This window comes from Spermophilus citellus, assembly GCF_964194105.1.
Source record: "Spermophilus citellus genome assembly, chromosome: 4".
In the NCBI taxonomy this organism is placed as follows: Eukaryota; Metazoa; Chordata; class Mammalia; order Rodentia; family Sciuridae; genus Spermophilus; species Spermophilus citellus.
Genome location: NC_138185.1, coordinates 107,352,026 through 107,369,080, shown reverse-complemented (window position 1 = coordinate 107,369,080; position 17,055 = coordinate 107,352,026). Strand labels below are relative to the sequence as shown.

General features: G+C 40.3%; 1 pseudogene across 1 annotated transcript in view; it reads right to left on the bottom strand.

The window, feature by feature from the left end:
- Positions 1–2,419: 2,419 nt before the first annotated feature.
- Positions 2,420–17,055, bottom strand: part of LOC308648173 (schwannomin-interacting protein 1-like) — a 49,669-nt pseudogene continuing 35,033 nt past the window's right edge. The window contains exon 2 of the transcript in view: positions 2,420–3,095. The product of the transcript in view is annotated as a schwannomin-interacting protein 1-like (transcript). The remainder of the gene's footprint in view (positions 3,096–17,055) is intronic.

The following is a 17,055-nucleotide window of genomic DNA, read 5'->3' as shown; positions in this document are numbered from 1 at the left end:
TGGTCACTTATTTTCTCACAGATCTGGAGGCTGGGTCAAATTCCAGCAGGGTTCAGTTTCTGATGAGGATTTTCTTCCCCTCGCAGATAGCCACTTTCTCGCTGTATTCTAACACAATCTTTCCCCAGTGTGTGCAATTGGAAAGGGAGAGACAGAGAAAGAAAAACCTCCTTCTCTCTTTATAAGGCTACCAATTCTATTGGATAAGGATCCTCCTCATGACCTCATTTAATCTTTTTTTTTAAGTTAGTGCATTACAGTTATATATAATATTGGGCTTTCTTTTGACATAATTCTTTTAATTTCTAATACCTTTATTTTTATTACTTTATTTTTAAATTTTTTTTTTAGTTTTTGATAAACCTTTTTTGTTGTTGTTGTTTATTTATATGCTGTGCTGAGAATCAAAGCCACTGCCTCACACATGCCAGGCAAGTGCGCTACTACTGAGCCACAGCCCCAGCTGTTTATTAATTTATTTTTATGGGGCACTGAGGATTGAACCCAGTGCCTCATACATGCTAGGCAAGTGCTCTACCACTGAGCTACAACCACAACCTCTCATGTAATTTTTCTTTTTTAAATATTTTTTTAGTTGTAGGTGGACATAATATATTTTTATTTATTTATTTTTATTTGGTGCTGAGGTTCAAACCCATCCCCTCACGCTTGTGAGGCAAGCACTCTACCACTGAACTACTACCCTAGCCCTCATGTAATCCCAATTACCTCCTAAAAATCCTATCTCCAGCTGGTCACTGGGGCACATGCCTGTAATCCCAGTGGCTCAGGAGGCTGAAGCAAGAGCTCAGCCAGCCTCAGCAAAAGTGAGGTGCTAAGCAATTCAGTGATACCCTGTCTCTGAATAAAACACAAAATAGGGCCAGAGATGTGGCTCAGTGGCCGAGTGCCCCTTAGTTCATTCCCTGGTACCCCCTCAAAAAAATTCTATCTCCAAATCTCATTTAAAGTTACATTTAGGATTCAACAAATTAATTTTGGAGGGGGACATACAATTCAGATCATAACACTTAGTTTTGTTACATTGTCCATTGTTTTTTTTTTAATGGAAAGGTATGTGTGTGTGTGTGTGTGTGTGTGTGTGTGTGTGTGTGTGTGTGTATCTCCAACTGAGCTATATCCCTAGCCCATGGGTTTTTGATTTTTGACAACTAGCTGCCCTTTTCCTAAAGGGAATGTAGGGAGATGAAAAATGTATGTCATTCAACATGTTAGTGAAATAAATCAGTTACTAAAAGACAAATACTATATGTGTCCATTCATATGAGATAACTACAATAGTTAAAGTTATAAAGACAGAAAGTAAAATGGATGCTGCCCGGGCCTGGCAACAGGAGGTAATGGGAAGTTATTGTTTAATGGGACAGAGTTTTAGTTTGGGAAAACGAAAAAAATTCTAGAGATGGATGATGGCAATAGTTGTACAACATTGTAAATGTGTTAGTTCTACATTATATATACCCATAATTTTGAAAAGAAACATATAAGAGACAACGAAAAAGTTTGAAGGATTCCACTCAACAATCACTACTCTGGAACTCCACCAATCCTTCACTTGATTGGGGTCTAGTCTAAGAATGGAAATTATTGTAAAATACAAAGATATGTCTTGCTACATCCATGGGTCTCTTTCTTCTCCTGGAAGCAGAAATAAAAATGGATAAAGAAGAGATGACTACTTTTATGGATGAAATTTTATTTTACAAATGTTCAAATACTTGTTCTATGCAAGGCCTTATGCTTAGAACTGTGAGAAATGTGGAAATGAAGCAGATGCAAGAAATTCACAGTCCTGAAGGGGACAGGTCTATGCAGGAGTTTTTCCATGCATAATTTTTTAAACAAAGTTTTAACTTTATTTTAGATATTTATATGTAAAACTTTCAAGAAACTGTCTGAAGCCAACATAATGTTCATAGCACATCTGAAAATGAACTTCAAGTAGTCAACATTCACAAAATGTTGAAAACTGATTCAGATACATATTAGGGCAAGCTACGACTTCACAAGGAGGCAGGCATATATTTTGACTTGTGTAGCACTGTCATTTACAGATCTTTAAACTATAGTGAAGGATGAAGTAGTCAATGCAAAGTATTGCTCCAACTTAAAAACCTCTAAATAAGTAAAAATAAAGTTAAAACCACCCTCCGATCAACCATGGTTTATGATGGTATAAATACAGTACATTTTTTATAACAACATTTTGTTAAAATGCCTAATATTAAGTACACACATAAAAAATAAATTAAAAATCAAAGGCAGATCACTGAACATGAAGCTTCAGGCATCATCCATGACTGACACTGCAGTTTGTCTGCCTCTGAGCCACTTTCAGAAACAGCACTTCAAAGTATAGAGGCAAAGTCAACTCCACTGGGCTCTGGCTGATGGTTCCTCACTTTGCAGACATCTTCTCTGCCATGCGCTTCTGCTGACTTTCAGCATGTCTGGTCAAGACTTTGATGTCCACCAGCATGGTATCTTGCTCTGTATTCAGCTTGTCTTGGTTGAGGAGCAACTGCACCAACTCTTCATTCGAGCTTTTGATCTGGGAGTGGAGATCATTGACTTATCACCTGCAGCTGACCAGGGTCATGCCACGAAGGTCCGGTGATCTTCAGGTTCCTCTTTATCAAGCACTCCCTGCTATGAGGCAGGTGAGGCAGGAGATTAGCCATGGGAAACTTCTTCCTGTTCTGTTTCTCCACCTCCACTTGCATTTTGTCCATGGGCTTGGCCAAGATGAGGGCCATCTTGGCTTCAGCCTGCAATTTTTTCTGCCTTGTTAGGAAGTCCACATCATCCCAAGTCTCGGACTCTAGGAGTATCTCTATGGGAATAGAAAGAGCTCTGTTTGCTCATAGGGGATGAGGATGTGTCCCATCTTGCTGTTGTTATCACTGTCATTGACAAGCAAATATGCAGGTTTGTCCCACTCTGGAGTCCAGAGGAGAGTTTGGGCTTGCCACTCCTGCTGCAGCTGGTATAAATTCCCAGACCATTATTGAAGCAGCTTCCGAACACCAGCTTGTCTGAGAGACTCTGGATTTTCTGTGCCTGGTATGGGCATCCTAGTACGCAGACCCACGGTTACTTAGCACAGCCCACAGCAGGTGTGGGGCCTCCATGAATAATTTTTCATATAAGCAAAAATATGGAGCTTTTCCTCTTCTGTACCCCTAAAGCACCCTGTGTTTCTTTCGCTCAGTTATTGTATGTGTTCATTATCTTGTAACTATTCACTTCTTTTTCTCTAACATTGTGGTAGATTATGTTGATGGCCCAATTCATCACCTTCCTGAAGTGGAGGCCTTTATCACATAACCTGGCAGTTTCCCTCCCATTAAGAGTGGAACAGCCTGCACCGTGCCTAGCTTCTACCATGTAACCAACTTTGACAAATGGAATATTAGTCAATATGACAGAAGCAGAGGCTTGAAATGGACTTGAACATTGGAACTCCCCTTTTGCTCTTCTGCTATTACCATGGGAACAGGTCAGACATGTTGCAAAGCTCAGTCTCTTGAGTTGCCCCTGTTAAACCAGTCTAAGCTAGCTATCTGCCAGACCACCTATAGACATGAGAGCAAGCCCAGCCATGGGAAGTGTACAAATTCTAATAGCACTACTTGATGGAGTTTCAGAGTGAACACATGTACATAATCACTGCCCAGATTAAAAATAAAAACCTTAACAACACCTCTGAAGCCCCTCTCCTGCTGCTCCCAATCATAACCACTCTTCCCCCAAAGGTAAACATTACCCTGACTTCTAACACCATAAATTAGTTTTGTCTGTTTTTAAACTTCTTCTAAATACCCTATACATATAATCTTTTGTGTCTGGCTTCTTTCATTAGAAATTATGTTAACGAGGTTCATGCAGGTTGCTGTGAATAACAGTAGTTCCTTCACTTTCATTGCATTTTAGAACACCACAATATGGATATAACACAGTGTATTTTTAATGCTAGTGTTCATGCATATTTGGGTTATTTTCCATTTAAAGCTTCTAAGAATAATGAATATTTTTGCACATGTATTTTGGTGAGCATGTGTACACATTACTGTTGTTAAATTTAGTACTTAGGAATGGAATTGCTGGGATATAGTATCAATGTAGGTTCAGTATTAGATTGCCAAACAGACTTCCCAGTAGCTATACTACACTCCCACCAGAATTATAAAAGAGTCTCAGTTTCTCCACATCCTTGCCAACATTTGGTATTATTAGTCTGATAAATTAATTCCAATGATTATTAAGTAGCATCTCAGTTTGGTTTTCAGTGACATATTCCTTATGACAAATGAGCATGAGTAAATTTTCATATGAACATTTGGACATCCTCTTTTATGGATGAAATGTCTGTTAAAGTAAGATTCAAGCTTGCCTCATGGCTCTTCTACTCTAAGACCAGAGAGCAGCAAGTCATGTCATGAAGCTCACAGCAAGAGATGCTAAGATGAAAAGGAATTTTGCACCAGCTGAAACCCAGCCTTACCAAAACCAGGAATGACACACACAATGGGATTCCAGCATAAAACGCTGATCTCTCTGAGGCCTCATACTAATACCCAAGAAATAGGTGATGGGTTGGGCATGTGGCAATGTGGGGGTCTCCAAGAGAAATTCATCATCTGTTTCCTCACAGACTCACAAGTTGTCAGATATCTTGAAAACACCAGGACTTCTATGGTCCTCAGCCACACAGGCTTGGAAAAGAGTTTTTGCATATGCAGTGAATCAGAAATCAACATCAACACCAGAATGCTGATGTATTGATTCATACTACCTACCACAGCTGCCAGGCATCACAGTCTCTGCTTAGGACACTCTCTCCCTTTAGAAAAACAGCAATGGAAACCAAATATAATCAGCAGACTTCAATAGAGAGCCAAGCACCAGCACAGAAGAAAAGAAAGATAAGGAGTGTGCTTCCAAGACCCTCATGGTAAAGATAAACCTGCCACTGCAACTGGATAGGAATATGACCTTGGACCAGGGCTCCCCCTTCCCCAGCATGCCCAGATGAACACTGCCAATGTCACCTCAGAGACTGTCCTATTTTCTGTGTTTCTGGTGGTAACTAATCTCCAGTCTCATGGACTCTTTCTTTAGCCATCCTAGAGAACATTTGCTGGTTGTCTTCTTATCATCATTTTCCCCATCTCACTATCTGGAGGTCACTGGTCTCTTTTCAACAGACAATATTTCCTTTTGGGGATCAAGCCATGTAGCTCCTGGAAGATTTCTTCCTAGCTCTAAATTTGAAACTCACTACATGGGTGAATCCAGTCAGCACAGTCCCTCCTCTAAGGCCAGTGACGGGTTCAGCTTGTTAGCCACAAATGCTGGGATCCTGATCCTCTGTATTGTTTATTGGGCATGAATCCCTGCAAGCTATTGGTGAACTATTCAGAGACCCAGTCTCAGACTATTCTGACATCATGGAGTAAGGCAGGGTGGACGGCTGGAGAGAACTAGGATTACTGGTGATTTCAGTAAGTCCTGGATCAAATTGGCACAATCTCTGGACTTTTCAGTGATTTAAGTCAAGAAATTTCTTTTCTTGACTGGGCACAGCCATGCATGCTTATAACCCTGGTGACTCAGGAGGCTGAAGCAAGAGGATCACAAATTTAAGGCCAGCCCAGCAACTTAGTGAGACCCCTCAGCAACTTAGGGAAACTCTGTCTCAAAAAAAAAAAAAAAAAAAAAAAAAGATGGGCCATGTAGCTCAGTGGCAAAATGCCCCTGGGTTCACATCTCCAGTACCAAAGAAAAAAAATTTTTTCTGTGTACCAGTTTGTATTTTCTGACAAACCTAGTTGACTATCCAACATCTGTTCTTTTCTTACTTATAGAAACTCCATTCTATTCATAGTTCAAAAAAATTCATCTCCCCACACTCCCCTGGAGTTAAGGATGACATTGTGGTCAACAAGATGGAAGTGAAAGTACTAGCTGGTGCTTCTGAAATAGCTATTGACTACCCAATTTAAAAATGTTAAAAAGAGAATAGACTCACCAGGCACAGTGGTGCATGCCTGTGATCCCAGCAGCTTGGAGGCTGAGGCAGGAGGATTATGAGTTCAAAGCCAGCCTCAGCAACTTATCGAGAACCTGAGCAACATAGAGAGACCCTGTCCCAAAATAAAAAATAAAAATAGAGTGGGGGGTTGGGCTGGGGTTTGGGCTCATGGGCTAGGGTTGTGGCTCAGTGATGGAACACTCGCCTAGCATGTGCAGGCCCTGGGTTCGATCTTCAGCACCACATAAAAATAAATAAAGTAAAGGTATTGTGTCCATCTACAACTAAAAAAATAAATATTTATAAAAAAGAGGGGGGGCAGACTCAACTCTCACATGCATTCTGCTTTTCTTCATCCCTTCTTTCTACCTGCAGAGCAGACACCATGCCTGAAACAATGAGAATTATTTGTCATCATGAAGCCAAAAGACACACACTGAGGATGGCAGTAGGTAAAAAGATCCTGATTCCTTCAACTGCTGCTCCAGCCCTGGACTGCCTGTCCCAGACTCCTTATAATATATATATATAAAAAAATAGAGTAAAGCCAAAAAATTGGTTAAGCCACTTTATGGATTTCTGTTAAATGCCGCCAAATGCAATCCCATCAAATAGAGAACTTAGCACACTGAAGTGGAGGGCTCTATGTCATATCACCTGAAATGTGAACTTTGTTGAGTGGTAGAGATGGGACTTTGGGCAGTGAGAGCAAAGAGACTACAGGACTGGAATACTGATAACCTTATTATGCAGGTGAAATATTTGATCAATCTGCTATTTTTATGAGAAACACGTCACATGTCAACCAAGTCTGTAGTATTAGGGGAAGTGACTGAAATAATGCAAAATGTTGGTATGTGCTGATGACTTTGTTCCACTTTGAATTAATTCCTGAAAGAGACCAATTGAACCAGAATTATCCAGGCTGAAGGAGAAAGGGAATGAAATACCACTTCATTAAAGACAGCACTCTCTGCCATGGCCTGCAAATCTACTTTGAGCATTTCATTATTTGGAGATCCATTGCTACTGTGTTCCAAACAGGAATGGTGGTTGCACTGTCAAGCTATACCTTGAAAGAAGATAAGACTGGCATCCCAGGCCTTCCTAATCACGTTCCTTTAAAAATTCACCTCTCAACAGAGGAAATGGGCTCTGCAAATGATCTTCAACTAGAGTTTGTTCTTTCAAATTATCTCAAGTCAGTAAACATAAAGTCAAAGGTTAGAGGGATAGACAGAGCACAGAGACCAATAGGAAATAGAGGAGGATGTTCAGGCTTAAAAGACTATAGCTATGTAGGATTTTTGGCTATGATTATTCACACACAGAAGCAACCAGAGGCAAATATACTAGGAGTCTATAATACTTTTGAGGGAATCATATTACCAAAAGTAAAAATTTTAAAACCTAGCTAGCAAAAGCTGTTAATTTTTCACACATCAGAAGGAGTATCCTCTCCCAAGTTTACCTCAGATATGGCTAAAGAGAATGATGAACCAAACAAGATAAGACTCAGGACACTGAGTACAAGAGGAAACAGAGTTCCTTGTACAGAGTAGGTTGGCTGAGTAAGGAAATTAATCCCTGTCTTCAAGGGAGCATAGGTCACTCATGTCTAGCAGAATCTGACACTTGCTATAGACTTGATGTTTGCTAGAGATTTGAAGTGCTTTAAACAAGGATTTCTCCCTTCCTTCCCTTTCCCATAGAAGTTCCTTCTTCACTCTTGTCTGAGACATGCTGGGGGAAGATAACTTGCCTTTTAGTTTATAGATTATAGACTATGAGGATTGACATCAGGATTCAATGAAGAAAATGATGCAAAGAGATTCTAGTTTTTGAGATGGATATAGTGTCTGGAGACTCTGGGTTCTGAGATGGATATAGTTTCTAGATGAGACTTCTGAACTATCTTTCTCAGAGAGTTCCATGCATGTACAGATGGAAGGCCAAAAGAATAAACCAGGCTGTCACAGCTTTCTTTCTATCCAATGATTCCTTCTCTTCTCCTCATTCCCTTTCTTCTTCCTCTTCTCTGGGGATGGAACCTAACAGCGCTTAACCACTAGACACATCCTCAGCCCATTTTATTTTTTATTTTGAGACAGGGCCTCACTAAATTGCTGAGGCTAGCTTTGAACTTGTGATCCTCCTGCCCCATCCCCCTGAGACACTTGGATTACAGGTGTATGGAGCACCCAGCTATTCTTTTCTTCTTCATTGCTAGAATCCTGAATTCATCAATGTAAGAAAAGTGCCAGATAAAAGATTGCAATCTCCCAACTCCCTTGCAACTGGGGTGACCATCAGTTTTCCAGTCAATAAGAAACAAGCAAAGCCATGCCTGGAATATCTGAAAAACTTCAGTTTCGGGCATAAGGGTCACTTACTCTCTCCTTTCTACTTCTTTTCCCACAAGAACCAGATGAAAACATGTATCTTCAGGAAATAATGAAGGACATCTGAAATGGTGAATATGTGAATACACATTTAAAACTACAGTAGTCCTCTCTTATCCATCAGGATCCATTCCAAGACCTCCATTGGATGCCTGGTACCATGTAGCACCCAACACTATATGTAGCACTGTATTTTTTTCCCTGTACATACACACCCACCTAAGATAAAGTCTAATTTATCAAGTAGGCATAGTAAGAGATTAACAACAACAATAAAAAATAAGACAATTACAATAATATATTGAAATAAAAATTATGTGAATGTTCACTCTCAAAACTTTTTTATTGTACTGTATTCACCCTTTTTTTGTGATGATGTGAGAGAAAATGAGCTGAGTGATGTAGGCACTGTGATGTAGCATTGAGCTACCGTGTAAGGTTTGCTTGAACATAAGCACTGGGATGCCAGGCCAGTGTCTGATAATCAAGACAGCTACTAAGTGACTAATGGGCTGGCGGTGTATACAGCATGGATGCTGGACAAAGGGGCATTCATGTACACATGAGGACGGAATAGGACATTGACAGATTTCATCATGCTACTCTGAATGGTGCATACTTTTAAACTTAGTGATTCTTTTTTTAATATTTATTTTTTAGGTGTAGATGGACACAACACAATGCCTTTATTTTTATGTGGTGCTGAGGATCAAATCTGGGTCCCGCCCGTGCTAGACGAGCACTCTACCGCTGAGTCACAATCCCAGCCCCAAACTTAGTGATTTCTTATTCCTGGAATTTCCTGCTTAATATTTTCACATCACAGTTGACTGAGTAACTAAAACTGTGGAAAGCAAAATGGGGCATTATGGTGTTTCTCCCCCGCCTCTTACTTTCTTTAAAATGCATGAGATTTTTGTTTGTTTTCAATGGGGGGGCGGGAATCAGTGTTTCTTCTTTTTGGTTTGTTTTTGTTTTTGTTTGAGCTGAGAATTGAACCCAGAACCTTGCTTATGCTCTACTACTGAGCTTTACCCTAACCCTCATGTGGCTGTTTAAAAATAATGTGGGAGTTTTCTTTTCTAAGCTCTGGAACACTTTAAGTAGCTTCAAAGATTTGGTAGATATTCCAGTGAATCCTTGGAACTTCTTGAGGGCTAATTCTTTGTTTCAATTTTCTGTTTTCTGGGGCCAATTTTGATAAACTTTTTCTAGGAAATTATTTATTCAATGTAGGTTTTCAGATATGTTTGTCCAGACTTATGAAAAGTAATGACTGAAATTTTTAAATTTTTCTTCTGTTTCAATAGTTATGTCCCTTGTCATTTCTTGTATATTTATGTCTTTTGCTTTTTTGTTCTTGGTTAGGTTAGCTAATGGGTTGTCTACTTGATTGACTTTTTCCTCAGGAAGAGCAATTGAATCAATTTGTTCTTTTTAGATTTTTTTTCTGTTTTCTTTTTCATTTTTATTTTCTTTTTCATTTGTAAAATCAAGCCATTTGTTTTAATCCCAATAGAATCATGTGTAACAATCAAGATCATATATATGGCTTAGAAATTTCTGAGATGAATTTTGGACTCAGATGAATAGTTTATTATCAGCAGCCATTAAATAATATTTCTAGTCCAAAACCAGATAAACAGAAGGGATACAAGAAATATGTTTTAGACTTATTTTTCTAGTATATAGTAAATTATATTAAATAATATGTCTTTTATGAAATTATTCTGTAAATTAAACAAATAAGGACAGCTACCACACAACCCACCTGTCACCCTCTTGAATATTCTTATGGCTTTTATGTCTTCAAGTGAAGTTAAGCTCTAGTCTCATCCACTGTTGAGTTCACCTGATGAAACCTCATACCATTCCTTGCCCATCTCATCCTGCAAATAGAGATCTTACTTCTAAGGAAATAAATTCCTTTTTTAATATTTATTTTTTAGTTGTATTTGAACACAATATCTTTACTCTATTTATTTATTTATATGTGGTGCTGAGGATCGAACCCACGGCCTTGCATGCACTAGGCAAGCACTCTATCGCTGAACCACTACCACAGCCCCAGGAATAAATTCCTTTTTTCCCAGTACTGTGGTTCAATAATTGATACTATGATTTTAGAAGGTTTTCCAAGATTTGTGGATTCTCATCACAGAATCCTATAAAAGAAGAAAGCAAACTAAACTAGTTCTTTTTACCATGCCATTTATTTTTTATTCTTTAAGAGACTGGGTCTCTTTAAGAGACTGTTACCCTTGCTGACCCCAAACACCTAGGCTCAAGCAATTTTCCTGCCTCAACAACAAGCTTCTCACATTTATCCCCCTCTGAGTCAATGTACTGGCCTTTTAAAAACAAGGATAAGAGGGTGAAATAAGGACAGCTTTGGGGAATGAGCGTGGTATGTAGTCAGCTTTTTGTAGCTATGACCAAAATATCTGACAAGAACAACTGACAGGAGGAAAAGTTATCTTGGCTTACAGTTTCAGAAGTTCAGTCCACAGATTGCCAACACCTTTGCTCTGGGCCCAAGGCGAGATGGAGCCTCATGGCAGAAGGGTGTGGTTGGACAATACTACTCCTCCTAAAGGAGCCAGGAAGCAGAGAGAAAGGGGAAGCGGCTGCAGGAAAGATGAACCCTTCTGGGGCATGCCCCCAGTGACCCACCTCCTCCAGCCACACCTCATCTGTCTATAGTTATCATCCAGTTAGTCCATTTTAACTAAGATGAACTGATTAGGTTACAGCTCTCATAACCCAATCATTTACCTTTGAATATTCCTGCATTAACGTAGGAGGTTTGGGGAATATCTCATATCAAAACCATAACACCTGGCATCTGAGACCAAGCACACATCTACCTGCAACATACCCTTCCAGTCTTCTCCCCACCATTTCTGCAACCATCATAAACTTAGGTCTAACCGTCCACAAACCACCCTCCAAATTTGGCTCAAGTTTCCCTTCCCATGCTGACATCATTTCCTTTCCTTCCTTGCAGCCCATTAAGTCTTTACTTGATTACATCTTAATTTTCTTTGGAAACTCAACAGAGGAGCTAAAGGAGTCCTCCAGTGGCCTTTCCTAGGTTTGTGTGCCTCTAGGAAGTAAAGAGAACTCAATTCCATAGCACGGATAGCAGCAACCCCATGGCACTGAGGGCAAACACAAGGACACAGGGCTAACATCACTCTGTTTCCCCTCATAGAATTAAAGATCAGTCCAGGGGAGACATGTAAAGTTTTAAAAGATTTTAGCCATCATTTATTGAAAATATTCATCTGCTTCTGAGTAATATAAACAATTTTAATGCAAACATTTCAAAGGGCATAATTCCCATTGCTTCCAAGTTCATCTCTTTCTGCTGCCATAGGCACAGATGGCTGTGGGAAGCCACTCTGAATGACCCACGCCTTCCATCCTGAAGTGAGGCTCTGATGGATCGCTACATTTCGTAGTGACTTGGGCATTGTCCTGGTTCAGGAAGTTGAGGGTGTGCATTCAGATGTAGGCAAGTCACCCATGGGGTTGAGCTACACTCACCTATTCCTTTGTAATACTACCCCTTTACCCTGTTTGGGATAGAATGTTCCATGGAAACGCCTTTTGTGTGTCTCCTTCTCTTGCTCTACCTTTGGGTGTGGCCTGCTGACATCAGACATCACAAAGCTGGACTCAACCCCCTGAAACCTGACCCCTTGCCTCATTTGAATGGCTTCTTCTCAATAAAAGGGTTCAGCACGTTCTCTCTCCCCCCACCCCGCCTTAAGGTCAGAAGAGCCATCACAGGACCCAAAGAAAACTGTACCTCTGTCTCTTGTATGATTATTTTGCGCAGCCCAGTTCACCTGGAGTGACCCTGAATGTTTTAGTCATGAGGAACTCGACAGATGGCTTCGCTCCATTCTGTCTTTTCTGGCCCGTGCCAGAATTCCAGAATCTTGGGTAGTTTTTTAAACGTTGAGAAGACTGTGGAACACCTTTCCCTGTCATAGTTTTTCTCATCTGTACACTTGGTAGGAGTATTAGATTCTGGCAAGGACTTACGTCAGAATCCCTCAGCTTCCACTTCACCTCGGGCATCCTAAGTTTTCTTATGGAAGGGCTGATGAGAGCAAATGGGGGATGTGGAGGGATGAGGGTCTGAGGCCTCATTGCCTTCCAGTGCTGGCTGGTCAGTGTCTAATTGTGGACAGTGAGCAGAGGTAGACACACCTTGCTTCAGCCTCTGTCCAAGAGGGGCAAAGATGAGGGAAACCCAGGAAAGTGGGGGTGGGGACAGGCAACTACACTTCAAGGGCTGGAGTGAAGGAGGACAGAGTAATTGCAGTGGGTGTCCAGACAGGGCAGGAGGCATCTTTCCCACCCATGGCCCAAATAGCTTGTCCAGTAGTTAGGCCATCTCCAGGTTCAAATACAATTTTGTTTTTTAACTCTTTATTTATTATTATTATTATTATTATTATTTGTTTGTTTGTTTGTTTATTTTATTGAACCAAGTAGAGCTTAACCAGTGAACCATATCCACAGCCCTTTTTTGTATTTTATTTAGAAACACGGTCTCATTGAGTTGCTTTAGGACCTTGATAACTTGCTAAGGCTGGCTTTGAACTTGCAATCCTCCTGCCTCAAGTTTTTGAAAAATTCTGAGTGGGGGGCTGGGATTGTGGCTCAGTGGTAGAGCTCTCACCAAGCATGTGCAAGGCCCCGGGTTCGATCCTCAGCACCACATAAAAATAAATAAAACAAAGATATCATGTCCAACTACAACTAAAAAAATAAATATTTTTTAAAAATTCTGAGTGGGAGGGCTTTGTGTTCTTAATTGTTTTAATTTATGATCACAGCCAGGCATGGTGGCCCACACCTGTGATCCCAGCAGCTCAGGAGATTGAGGCTGGAGGATCTCAAGTTCAAGGCTAACCTGGACAACTTAGTGAAACCCTGCCTCAAAATAAAAAAAAGTAAAAAGGGCTGGGGGATGTAGCTCAGTAGAGTACACCTGGGTTCAATCCCTCTTATCCCCACAAAATCTATAATTGTATGCATTATGATCAGAATGTTGCTTTATACTATAGATATTTTTTAAAGTGACTGAGGTTTTCTTTATGTCCTGAAACCCTGCCTCAAAATAAAAAAAGTAAAAAGGGCTGGGGGATGTAGCTCAGTAGAGTACACCTGGGTTCAATCCCTCTTATACCCACAAAATCTATAATTGTATGCATTATGATCAGAATGTTGCTTTATACAATAGATATTTTTTAAAGTGACTGAGGTTTTCTTTATGTCCTGATCTATTATCAGTTTTCACAAATGTTCCTTTTGATCACCCAGTAGCCAGTAGTCTGATCCACAGGTCTCAACATGTTCTCTCCATTTCCACTTTCTGGATAGGATTTGCTCCTTCTGGGCACAATCTCTGCTAGTGCTATCAATTTTTTAGCCACCTCTAGGATCCAGCTGCTCTCTGCTCTCTCCCACCACTCCTTTGACTGTTCCTGTGAGCCTTAGCTCAGCTGGTTTCAGATATTTATCTCTCCATTTACATATAAATTGAAGTTTGATATATTCTCTGTCTCAGAGAGATGCTGCAGGTGAGGGCTGGGGTGATTTAACTTGCTTTCGTTGTCTGTATGGTTTTTGAAGGATTGTGAAGGGATTTAGGTGTCTGCCCCAATTATTCTATAGGAATCTGGAAGCTTCACGCTTTCTTTTCTTTGCTGCTTTCCCATCACTCCTGTCTTCCATTGGTTTAATAAAATTTTCTTTTTTGCTCTTTCCTGCTCACAAATGTTGAAGTCACAGTTCTATTTCTGTCCTTTCAGTGGTAACCCTTAAAAGCACAGTGTGCACATCTGGCTTAGCAAAATCTCAAGATAATCAAAGTCACTACCCTCCTTCCAAACCACATCTGTCATGTGTCTTTCATAGTATTATTCATTCAACCGACAATTTTGAATGTTTACCACATGCCAGGATGATACAGTAATGAACAAAAGAAGAGAAGAAGAGGGAATTCCTATTGTAATAATTTACATTTTAGTGAGAGACAAATAAGATGTAAAATTTTTAAATGTAAAATGTTGAATAGTGAAAAGTACTAAGGAGAAAAAAATAAGGCAGGGTAGGGGAATATGAAGAGGGGGACATGAATGGCCTCACTAAAAAGGGCAAATTTAGCATTAAGACCCAAAGGGAAGTATGAGAGTTAGTTATACAGATATCTTGAAGAAGAACATTCTAGAAAAGATCATAGCCAGTGTAAAAGCCCTATGGGACTTTTTGGCATGTTTAAGGAGACCTATGTAGCTATGGCGAAAGGACTGAGAAGCTTGGAAGGACATGAGGTCACTAAGCTAACAAGGAGATCAAAGTGAACCTTGCTGTCCATAATAAAACTTTGGTTTTTCTTTTTCTTTTTGTAGTGCTGGGAATCCAACCCAGGCACTCCTGCCTATTAGGGAAATGCTGTACCATTGAGCTACACCTCCAACCTCAGGAGATTAGTTTTTCTTCCAAAATGGGAACCTTTTGAAGGGTGCTGAATGACATGACCTGGCATATGTTGAACCAGGATCACTCAGGTTGCTATATTAAGAACAGATTGCTGCTGAATGCAGTGGCACATGCCTGTAATCCCAGTGACCCAGGAGGCTGAAGCAGGATGATCACAAGTTCAAGACCAATCTCAGAAATTTAGCAAGACCCTACTTCAAAATAAAAATGGTTGGGGATGTAGCTCTATGGTAGAGCACACCTGGGCTCAGTCAATCCCAAATATGGGGGTGGGGGTAGATTGCTGCTGGGATTGGTGGTACATACCTGTAATCTCAGCTACTTGGGCTGCTGAGGCAGGCAGATCACAAGTTAGAGGCCAGCCTGGGCAAATTAGTCAAACCCTGTATAATAATAAAAAATAGAATAAAAAACAAAATGGCTAGAGGTGTAGCTGAGTGGGAGATCACCCTGGGTTCCATCTATAGTACTGTGAAAAAGAAAAAAAGAACAGATGGCTGAGGGTGAAGCTGTAAGGAGGTTACTACAATGATTCATCTGAGAAATGATGGTGGCCAGCTCGAGATAAAGCAATGGAAAGTGTTGAGGAGGCCTGAATTCTGAGTGTTTGGAAAGTATGGCTGACACAATCTGCTGACTGCCCAGTGAAGTGTGAAGAAAAGTGAGGTCAAGGATGGCACCTAATATTCTGACCCAAACAACTGGAAGAATAAAGTCACCATTAACTTCCTATTAACTAGAACTTAATCACATGGCACAGAAGGCAGAATTCTAAGAATTCCCTCACTGATCCTCCCTCAGGTATAGTAATTCCTTCCTTCTCCCTTGAGGATGAATTTTGTTCCTGGTAATTATGTTCTAAGGTAAAAGAGAATATTCAGGTAGGCCCACCCTAATCACAAGCCCTGTAGAAGCACATTTTTTTCAAGCTGGTGAGCAGAAGGGAAAGTCAGAGATTCTAAGCAGGAGAAAGATACGGCATCACTGCTGCTTTGAAGAGGAGGGGCCCAGGAGAAGGCCTCCAAGCTGCCCTAGAAACAGCAGCCTGCAGCCCAGAGCCAGCAGGCAACCAGGATCTCAGATCCACAGCCCCAAAGGATGTGTATGTATGTAATTTTAAATTTAAACTTAGAAACAGGTTCTTCCTCAGAACCTCCAGACAAGTCCCAGCCCAGTGGACGCCTTGATTTCAGCCTTGTGGGATCCTGAGAAGAGAACCCAGCCAAACCCACACTTTGACTCTGAACTCTGAAATAATAAGCGGGTGTTGTTTTAAACTACTAAGTTTGGGGTCGCCTGTGACACGGCAATAGAAAGCCAAGATGTGGCAGCACCCAACTTTTAGAAGGATGGGAAATGCAAACCTGTACTGACCAGTTCAGTGGGTACCAGCCACAAGTGGGTACTGAGTGCTGGAAATGTGGCCAATCCAAATGGAGTTATGCTGTGAGTGTAAAATACCCACCAGATTATGAAGACTTAATTTAAAAAGCAAATGTAAACTATCTAATTAAATATATTTTAAATTGGTTATATCTTAATATTTTGATATATTGGATTAAATAAAATTATGATTAAAATTAATTTCAGCCATTTCTTTTTACATTTAAAAATTGGGTATGTATGTAATTTTAAATTTAAAGTTACATATGTGGCTTGTGTATGGTTTTATTGAACAGTGCTGCTGTAAACTCTTTCAGACATCTCACATTTCTTTACCCTTTGCATTAGTTGAATTTTTTTTGAATTGTAAATAAACACAATACCTTTATTTTATTTACTTATTTTTATGTGGTGCTGAGGATCAGATCCAGTGCCGCATACATGCTAGGCAAGCGCTCTACCACTGAGCCACAGCCCCAGCCCACATTAGTTGAATTTTTAAAACATTATTTTTATTCAGTGTTATAGGTTTAAAAGGCAATGTTTCCTTAAGAAATAATGGCAGAGAGCACCCAGTCACTCTCAGCAAACCCGTCTTCTCAGACTACATTAAAACACTAGTTGATGCATATAAATGGACAGGAGGAGAGGGTAATGGAGAGATTAGGGAAGTCTTAAAAATGAAGGAAGGCA